The sequence below is a fragment of the Oncorhynchus mykiss genome, chromosome 14 (genome assembly GCF_013265735.2).
Source record: "Oncorhynchus mykiss isolate Arlee chromosome 14, USDA_OmykA_1.1, whole genome shotgun sequence".
Classification (NCBI taxonomy): Eukaryota; Metazoa; Chordata; class Actinopteri; order Salmoniformes; family Salmonidae; genus Oncorhynchus; species Oncorhynchus mykiss.
Window position 1 is genome coordinate 24,838,284 of NC_048578.1, and position 11,102 is coordinate 24,849,385.

General features: G+C 38.2%; 1 long non-coding RNA gene across 1 annotated transcript; it reads left to right on the forward strand.

Moving 5' to 3' along the window:
* The first annotated feature begins 7,035 nt into the window (after positions 1 to 7,035).
* LOC110487757 lies at positions 7,036 to 9,034 on the forward strand. The gene is made up of 3 exons (XR_005036030.1): positions 7,036 to 7,165; positions 7,326 to 7,387; positions 8,080 to 9,034. It is a non-coding gene; the product is annotated as an uncharacterized LOC110487757 (long non-coding RNA).
* Positions 9,035 to 11,102: the final 2,068 nt, after the last annotated feature.

Here is an 11,102-nt window from a genome sequence, read left to right on the forward strand (position 1 = left end):
TGTTTATCTTATATTATCTGAACGTCTGAAAATTACTCTGTTCTGAGTAATTAGGGAACGGTCAGAGGTCTGACTCAACCAGCAGCCAGAGGCTAACCTAGTCCATCCAGGAGACTCTGTGTGTACAGTACTCTCTGAGCTGAATCAGGAGAATCCCATCCAGGAGTAATTTACACCCCTGGGAACAGGAGTGCTGATTGTGAGAAGAGCCCTGAGACTCCATCTCCTACACAGAGCTGTGTCTACAGCCTATCCAAGAACAACCGCAGCCCTTCTGATGCTGGGACTTACTACTGTGCTGTGGCCACATGTGGAGAGATCCTGTTTGGTGACAGAACCAAACATATCACTATTAAAGGTACAAATTCTTGTTAAATTGATAAAGCACCTTACACTTGAATCTTAACGCAAACATGCAAGCTTATTTTTAAGGTACCATTATTTAGTTTAAATGGGTCAAAGCGAAATAAATGGTGTTATCACTTAACATAAAACATAAAAAGCATGTTAAATGTATTTTCGTACCAGGAAACACAGTGGATCCCATTGTCCTCATCTTGGGAGCAGCAGTCGCTGTGTGTGTGATTGTCATTTTTATTCTTGCTTGTACCAACAACAAGAGTCAAACATGTGATCATTGTAAAGGTAAGTCATTTTAGAGATACATATATATTGGTTTGTGTCAAATGTGTTAGCTATGTTCATTTAAAAGTAAAATATCACTTTATGTTCTGATTGAGTGCTTAATGTTATACTGTATATTTAATCTCCATTTTAGTGCTTTGTTTTCTATCTGTTGATACAGCAAGTGTCTCTCAGCATATTCACCATGATGATAACCTCTCATCAGAGCAGTCAAGTGGTCAGGTATGTAACATCTGTATTATCCAGTGTGTGAAAACAAGAGGTACATTGACTGTTACACGAGTGTGTATATTAGTGTATATGTGTATATTTGTGAATAAATCACTAAGTACAGCAGTAACCCATGAGATATTGCAGCAGTGTTGTGTGTCATAAAGAAAATCTTTAAATATATTGTTAATTATAACCTGCAGCTATAATTTGGCTGGCTCAGTTGATCAAAAAAGTGGTTGATAGTTTTATTTCAACGTATAGGTACATTTTAGATCTGGGTTTTTAAGATGTTAATGTTATTATTTGACTTTTCTGTTATTATGCACAAGGGAGTTATTATCTACTGTACTCTATTGCTTAGGTGCCAAACACAGATATGTTAAACTGCATTGCATTTCTCTGAGAGGATAACTAAATGAGGAAGAAAGACAGACACCACAGGAGACTGTGTACTCTGATGTCAGGTACTCAGGCTGGGAGTGAACTTTGTTTCAGTTACAGCATGGACAAAAATTATATATTTCAAGCATCTCTATTTAGACTAAATGTTTTAACCAAAACTCATACAATCTTAGTACATTGCTCTTGGATGAACTTTTCCAATATTATAATACAATAGCCTAATAAAATTAGAACCATGTTGCTGCTCAAAATGCCTTCTGGAGTGGTCCACTTACTCTGAGCTGGAGGAAATGCATCTTTATATCTCCTTGTACAGTAAATGCCCAAAAGTATGTGAACACCTGCTCGTCAATCATCTCATTCCAAAATCATGGGGATTAATATGGAGTTGGTCCCCCATTTGCTTGTATAACAGCCTCCACTCTTCTGGGAAGGCTTTCCACTAGATGTTGGAACACTGCTGCGGGGACTAGCTTCCATTCAGCCACAACAGCATTAGGGAGGTTGGGCACTGATGTTGAGTGATTAGGCTCGATTCACAGTCGGCTTTCCAAATCATCCCAAAGGCGTTGAGGGCAGGGCTCAGTGCAGGCCAGTTAAGTTCTTCCACACCGATCTCGAGAAAGCTTTTCTGTATGGATCTTTCTTTGTGTATGGGGTGTTGTCATGATGAAAAAGGAAAGGGACTTCCGCAAACTGTTGCCACAAAGTTGATGTACAGAATCGCCTAGAATGTAATTGCATGAGTAATGTTAAGATTTCCATTCACTGGAACTAAGGGGCCAAGTGAGTACCATGAAAAACAACCCAAGACCATTACTTGTCCTCCACCAAACTTTACACTTGACAGTATGCATTGGGGCAGTTAGCGTTCTCCTGGCATCTGCCAAACTCAGATTAGTCCGTCTGACATCAATATGGTAAAGTGTGATTCATCACTCCAGAGAATGTGTTTACACTGCTCTAGAGTCCAACGGTGGCAAGCTTTACACCACTCTAGCCGAGGCTTGATATTGCCCATGGTGATCTTAGGTTTCTATGGCTTCTCAGCCATAGAAGCCCATTTCATTAAGCTCCCGACGAACAGTTCTTGTGCTGACATTTCTTCCAGAGGCAGTTTGGAACTCGGTAGTGAGTGTTGCAAACAAGCACAGACAATTTGTATGCTTTTCAGCATTCGGTATTCCTGTTCAGTGACCTTCCACTTTGCAGGCTGAGCCGTTGTTGCTCCTACAAGTTTCCACTTCACAATAACAGCAATTGCACTTGACCGTGGCAGCTCTGGCAGGGCAGAAACTTGACTAACTGACTTGTTGGAAGGTGGCATCCAATGACGGTGCCACTTTGAAAGTCACTGAGCTCTTCAGTAAGGCCATTCTACTGCCAATGTTTGTCTATGCATGGCTGTGTGCTCGATATTATACACCTGTCAGCAACGGGGTGTGGCTGAAATAGCCAAATCCACTAATTTGAAGGGGTGTCCACATACGTTCATAAATATAGTGTACATATTGGTAACATTGTGTAAAATGTTGAATGGAACCATAGTATATGGGGTTGATATGTGCAACATTATTTTTGTTCCATACATTATCACACATCTAATTATAGCAATAAATAAATGTTAAAGTATTATCTTTATAATTTGATATCACTGAATATTTCCAGTATAGTGTCTTCGGTTTGTTCTTGAAGTTTAAATAAAACAAATTGTTCATGATTCAGATCATAAGAATTCCCTCATGCTGCCAAACATACCCTCGTAAAACTTACTATGCTACCGATCCTTGACTTCGGTTATGTCATTTACAAAATAGCCTCCAACACTTTACTCAGCAAACTGGATGCAGTCTATCACAGTGACATCTGTTTTGTCACCAAAGCCCCGTATACTACCCACCACTGCAAACTGTATGCTCTGATTGGCTCATTGCATATTCGTTGCCAAACCCACTGGCTCCAGGTCATCTCTAAGCCTATGCTAGGTAAAGCCCCGCCTTATCTCAGCTCACTGGTCACCATAGCAACACACTACAGCTGGTATGTTTCACTGGTCACCCCCAAAGCCACCATTTATTTTGGCCGACTTTCCTTCCAGTTCTTTACTGAATGGAACGGATTGCAAAAAAAATCACTGAAACTGGAGTCTTCTGTCCCTCTAACTTTAAGCATAAGCTGTCAGAGCAGCTTGCCGATCACTGTACCTGTACACTGCCAATCTGTAAATGGCATACCCAACTACTTCATCCCCATTTTGTTACTTATCTTCTTGCACTTTTGCACCCCAGTATCTCTACTTGCACATCGTCATCTGTACATCTATCACTCCAGTGTTAATGGTACATTTTAATTATTTCAACACAAAAGCCTTTTTATTGCCTTACCTCCCTACTCTTCTACACAGTACATAGATATTTATATTGTGTTATTGACTGTACGTTTGTTTATGTGTAACTGTGTTGTTTTTTGTCGCACTGCTTTGCTTTATCTTGGCCAGGTCATATTTGCAAATGAGAACTTGTTCTCAACTGGCCTAACTGGTTAAATAAAGGTGAAATTAAAAAATGTTTAAATTAAAAAACTTTTATGGCATCAAATAAATTCATATTTTGTATAATATCTCTTAAACACAATAATGTAACTTTATGAAGTTAATTTACATAGGAGATTATGCTAAGATCTTACTGAGGAGAGGCAAACTAAGATGAGTGGGCTTCTCCTCATATAGGTAGGCCAAGCAAACCATGCAAAAGGCATTATGATCAAAATGACATATGACATAAGTATGGTATCAATTAGTAAGCCTAAACCATTCAGCCAACAGATTAAAGTAAGAGAAGCGTTATCGCTGGTCTTCTGATTACGCTAACTGCTTATTGGTTGGAAATGGAACAGGAAATGTTGAACTTTAGTTTTTTCCAACCAATCAGGTAATTCTTAGAATTCAAATCAGCCTACATGTATGCCTACATGTCTGCTCTCACCAGTAATTTCATTTGGGGACTGTAGACCAACTGTTGTTACAACACATCAAGATGATCAGAATCAACCTTGTTTGGATGTTAGTCAGTCAAATCTGTAAGTACCAGTTTAACCAACGGTTCCATACTGTACTGTCTTACTGGAGAGAAACATTTAAAACTGATCATATAATGATGTCTGATTGAAAAGTTATGTCTTCAGATTCAATATGATGCAATTAAGATGGCAATATATTTGTGGGAAATTCAAGTGCAAAAAATTAATGACAGTAATTGTCATTTATATCATATATATATATATATATATATATATATATATATATATATATATATATATATACACACACACACATACAGCTGAAGTCAGAGGTTTACATACACCTTAGCCAATTACATTTAAACTCAGTTTTTCACAATTCCTGATATTTAATCCAAGTAAAAATTCCTGTCTTAGGTCAGTTAGGATCATCATTTTATTTGAAGAATGTGAAATGTCAGAATGATAGTAGAGTGATTTATTTCAGCTTGTATTTCTTTCATCACATTCCCAGTGGGTCAGAAGTTTACATACACTCAATTAGTATTTGGTAGCATTGTCTTTAAATTGTTTAACTTGGTTCAAATGTTTTGGGTAGCCTTCCACAAGCTTCCCACAATATGTTGGGGGAATTTTGGCCCATTCCTCCTGACAAAGCTGGTGTAACTGAGTCAGGTTTGTAGGCCTCCTTGCTCGCACACACTTTTTCAGTTCTGCCCATAAATGTTCTATAGGATTGAGGTAACGATGGACATTATAGCAAGACAGTTTTATTTTTGTTTAATCAGACCAGGTGATATTTCTCCAAAAAGTAAAATCTTTGTCCTCATGTGCAGTTGCAAACTGTAGTCTGGCTTTTTTACGGCGGTTTGGAGCAGCGGCTTCTTCCTTGCTGAGCGGCCTTTCAGGTTATGTCGATATAGGACTCATTTTACGGTGGATACAGATACTTTTGTACCCGTTTTCTCCAGCATCTTCACAAGGTCCTTTGCTGTTGTTCTAGGATTGATTTGCATTTTTTCACCAAAGTACGTTCATCTCTAGCAGACAGAACACCTCTTCTTCCTGAGCGCTATGATGGCTGCATGGTCCCATGGTGTTTATACATGCATACTTCTGTTTGCAAAGATGAACATAGTGTCTTCAGGCATTTGGAAATTGCTCTCAAGGATCAGCCAGACTTGTGGAGGTCTACAATTTTTTTCTGAGGTCTTGGCAAATTTCCCATGATGTCTAGCAAAGAGACATTGAGTTTGAAGGTAGACCTTGAAATACATCCAGAGGTACACTTCCAACTGACTCAAATTATGTCAATTATGTGATCAGAAGCTTCTAAAGCCATGACATCATTTTCTGGAATTTTCCAAGCTGTTTAAAGGCACAGTCAATTTAGTGTATGTAAACTTCTGACCCACTGGAATTGTGAAACAGTGAATTATAAGTGAAATAATCTGTCTGTAAACAATTGTTGGAAACATTACTTGTGTCATGCACAACGTAGATGTCCTAACCGACTTGCCAAACTATAGTTTGTTAACAAGAAACTTGTGGGGTGATTGAAAAACTCGTTTTAATGACTTCAACCTAAGTGTATGTAAACTTCCGATTTCAACTTTGTATATATTTTTCTTCATTGTTTGATGGAATGGATAACATAGCTGACAAACTGATTTCATTCTATTTTTGTGTAGTCTTGATTCACTCTGAAGAAGTTCCTCTGCAGATTCCACTGACCACAGCTCAGCTCGGAGAGTCTGTATCTCTTCCATGTTTTTTCTCAGAGACAATTGATTATTTCCAATGGCTGTACTGGTACAAGCAAACTGCTGGTCAAATGCCCCAAGTTGTGGCAACTGTGGAAAAGAAAAAATCTGCACATTTTGTTCTTAATGGGGAGTTTAACAACATACGTTTCACAATGGAGAAAGTAAAAGTTGGATATCTTCTCATCATCAACAATATCAGCAGATCAGATGAGGCAGCATACTTCTGTGGAATAGGAACAGTGTATGAAATTAAGTTTAGAAATGGAACATTTTTGTCTGTAAAAGGTAATTTATTTCAGAAATATGATTTATCTCAATGTTTATCACAACAGTTTTGTTAAGTTATCCATAGTTATTGATGCTGTGTGTGTTGCATACATATGATTCTAAAAAGCCAAACTGCAATAAGTGTGTATTCACGTGACACGTACATTTCTTCCATAAAAACAACATCAATTAGGTGTCAGTCAGAAGAGGTCACACTACCAGACTGTAGAACAACAGCCAGTGTCTGACCCAGTCCATCCAGGAGACTCTGTGACTCTACAGTGTACAGTACTCTCTGAGACCTGTGCAGGACTACACAGGGTGTACTGGTTCAGAGCTGGATCAGGAGAATCCCATCCAGGAGTAATTTACACCCCTGAAAACAGGAGTGATGAGTGTGAGAAGAGCCCTGAGACTCCCTCTCCTACAAAAAGCTGTGTCTACAGCTTCTCCAAGAACAACCTCAGTCTCTCTGATGCTGGGACTTACTACTGTGCTGTGGTCACATGTGGGGAGATCCTGTTTGGCGACGGAACCAAACTTAACACCATTAAAGGTACAACTTCTTGTTAAATTGAAAAAATACATTTCTCTTGAAAATCTTTATGCAAACATTCAAGCGTATTTTGTAGATACCATTATTTAGTTTAAATGGGTCAAAGCAAAATAAATTGTGTTATCAACTATGCAAGCTTAACATCAATCAAAAAAGCTTGTTAAATCTATTTTTGTACAAGGAAGCACAGTGGATCCCATTATCCTCAGCTTGGGAGCAGCAGTGGCTGTGTGTGTGATTGTCATTTTTATTCTTTCTTGTACCAAAAACAAGAGACAAACATGTGATCATTGTAAAGGTAAGTCATTTTATACATGCATATACATTGTTTTGTGTCAAATGTGTTAGCTATGTTCATTTAAAAGTAAAATATCACTTTATGTTCTGATTGAGTGCTTAATGTTATACTGTATATTTAATCTCCATTTTCATGCTTGGGTTTCTATCTGTTGATACAGCAAGTGTCTCTCAGCATATTCACCATGATGATAACCTCTCATCAGAGCAGTCAAGTGGTCAGGTATGTAACATCTATATTATCCTATGTGTGAAAACAAGAGTTACATTGCCTGTTACAGGAGTGTGTATATTAGTGTGTATGTGAACAATTTGTGAATAAATCACTAAGTACAGCAGAAACTCATGAGATATTGCGGCACTGTTGTTTGTCATAAAGAAAACCTGTATTTAAATATGTTGTTAATTTTAACCTGCCTCTATTATTTAGCCAACTCTCAGTTGATCCAAAAAGTGGTTGATATTTTTTAATTTTTTTATATTTTAGATGTTTGTCTTAAAATGTTAAATTACTTTCATATTCACTAGCTTATGTATTGTCAAGAAATCTGTAGTGTAACTTCAAATATTATATTGAACAATGTCAACACGCTGAAAATATATTTTTAGGTATTGGTCATTAAAACGTAAATACTTTAGAAATGTTTTGTTTTATTAAAACTTTGGTTTTGCATAGCCAAAGCCTTTCATTAATTAACAAGTAGGAAAAAAACATGACATTAAAATATGATCCACGTTAGATCTGTGTTAAATCACGCTTCACAAAAAAGCTGCATTGTCAGCGGTCCAGGGCCCTGTACTTTAAATTGAATCCTAGCCTCTGAATGCACATTTCCCTTGAACATATGATGTTATTATTTTGATTTTTCTGTTATTGTGTACAATATTCATTATTTACTGTACTCTATTCCTTAGGTGCCAAACACAGATTTGTTAAATTATGCTGCATTGCATTTCTCTAAGAGGAAAACTAAAAGAGGAAGAAAGAAGAGAGACACCACAGGAGAGTGTGTACTCTGATGTCAGATACTCAGACTGGGATTGAACTGTTTCAGATACAGCATAGACTAAATGATCTCAGTCAAGCGTCTCCATTTAGACAAAATGTAAGAGTTTTGGTTAAGAAAATCTCAGGACATTGCTCTTGTATGAAATTTTACAAATATAAGATACAATTTCCCAATACAATACCATACACAATGGAATTACAACCATTTTTTCTGCTCAAATAGTGTTCCACTTACTCTGAGCTAGCTGATGTCAACTGGTAGCAGGAGGGACTTCATCTTTAAATATCTATGTATATGTTGGTAACATTAAGCAAAAGGTTGAATGGAACCTTATCGTATGGGGTTTATATGTGCTAAATCATTTTTGTTCCTTCATTAACACGCATCAAATTATAACTATAAATGAATGTCGTGGTATTATCATTAGAATTGTATATCACTGAATATTTCTAGAATAGTGTCTTTTGTTTGTTATTCATTTGACAAGAGGTCAAATTCTTACTGTCCGTCATCGTCAATTTGTTGATTAAACCATTTTATTCATGATTCAAGTCATAAGAAGCATTTTAATACTATTTTGTAAATTCCTCTTTTTGTATAATATCTCTAAGGTAATCATTTAACTTTATGAAGTCACTTTACATTGGAGATTATGCTAAGATCTTACTGAGGAGAGGCAAACTAGGATGGGTGGGTTACTCCTCAAAGAGGTTGACCTAGTAAACCATGCAAAAGGCATTATGGTCAAACAGAGATATATGACATAAGTATGGTATCAATTAGTAAGCCAAAAGCATTCAGACAACAGATTACAGTAAGAGAAGCATTATAGAACTATCGTCCCAGATACATATCACCAGTCTTTTGATTACACTGCTTATTGGTTGGAAATGGAACAGGAAATGTTTAACTTTTCCACTGTTTGGCAAAGGAATGGACATTGGTAGTGTCTGAATATTATATTGTTATATTGTTATATTATTATATAAGTTGTTATTTTCAAATCATGGTGGCTCATGTAGGAGAGTGCATTGTGTTAAAGGTGACAGTCTGAGATTCAATTCAAGTTAATTAAATTCAATTCAAGTTAAGTTCAAGTTAATAGAAAATTACTCTTAAATAAAATACTGTAGCTTTTTGATATCACATGAGCTTGTTTTACTCTTTGTTTCTAAACAATGTTATTGTAAACAAATACTGTATAACTTCAAAAGGTGATGTCGTGACTTTACTTTCATTAATCTGATGACTGTTGAGCTAACATGGGCTAATGCGATTAGCATGAGGTTATAAGTAACAAGTTGTAAGTAACAAGTAAGTCCTTCTTCCAACATGGCGTAGCAGTGCAGACGTTCGTCCTCTCGTGTACTTTTGTATATTTTTCGTATTTTTTTGTATATGTTTCAATTTTATTTTCAATCTCTTCTCCATTTAAATTAAATTATACCTTCCGGTAACCTGCCTCACCCAATGTGATACGGAACCGCTATTATTTTTAATTTCTAGACCTTACAGCAAGAACCACCTAGCCATCAGAAGCTAACCAGCTAATTAGCTACAAGCTATTTAGTCATTGTTAGCCACTGCTAGTGGCCTTTACCTTCTGCACAGGTACCAGCCCTTTTTGCTTGGATAATAGTACTTGCCAGCCTACCAGTAACGGACTGTCTCTCTACTACAACGTCGTATTCCTGCCGTAATCCCTGTCGTAATCTCCTGATCTTCACAGCTCGCTAGCACCCACTGAGTTACCCAGTACCGAAGCTATCCCTGAGGCCCACCTCCCGGCCTACTCAGTTGTTCACCCGGACTCCACCCAAACATAGCTATAACACACTACTCCACCGGATCCTCGCCGCAAGCTCTGGACCTTGGCACTGGATCACCGCTGCTACCGGGTGGCTATAGTGGCTAACGCCCCTGCCCCGAAGCTAGCACCGGTTAGCCGTGATCCAGGCGCATCTCCCGAATAGAAAACTAAATTGCTACAACTACAATACCTCTTTCGCCATCTGGCTTGGGTCCTTAGTTGACACGGCGCCCAGCCGCCGCACCAAAACAGGTCTGAATACGAATACTCCATCCGCTGTGCCTTCAACCGGCCTGCTTCGGACGTCGGAGCAGACGCTTCTACTATCCCCGGGCTATTAACTTTAACTGTGTCGGCCGCGTGCTAGCGTAGTAGCGAATACTCTGCGGCTTCCCTGTTCCATCTATTGCTGCCCCCTGGACCCTATGATCACTTGGTTACATAGCTGATGCCCGCTGGACTGTCCATTAATCACGGTACTCCATTCTGTTTATTTATTTTATTGATTAATTTATATATAAATGTATATATATTTTAATCTGCCGGCCCCAGCCGCAAACTCAGGCTCTGTGTGTAGTTAACTGACCCTTTCTGCCCATTCATCGCCATTTTACCTGTTTTAGGTCAAACTCAGGCTCTGTGTGTAGTTAACCGTCCCTCTCTGCCCATTCATCGCCATTTTACCTGTTTTAACTGATTAGCTGCTGTCTCACCCATTGTTGTCTTAGCTAGCTCTCCAAAATTACTTTATGCCTCGCTGTATGTCTCTCTCATATGTTAATATGCCTTCTATACTGTTGTTTAGGTTAGTTATCATTGTTTTAGTTTACAATGGAGCCCCTAGTTCCACTCATTATACCTCTGATACCTCCTTTGTCCCACCTCCCACACATGCGGTGACCTCACCCATTATAACCAGCTTATCCAGAGATACAACCTCTCTTATCATCACTCAGTGCCTGGGCTTACCTCCGCTGTACCCGCACACCAGCAAAAATCACTGAAGTTGGAGACTTTTATTTCCCTCACCAACTTTAAACATCAACTATCTGAGCAGCTAACCGATCGCTGCAGCTGCACATAGTCCATCTGTAAATAGCTCACCCAATCTACCTACC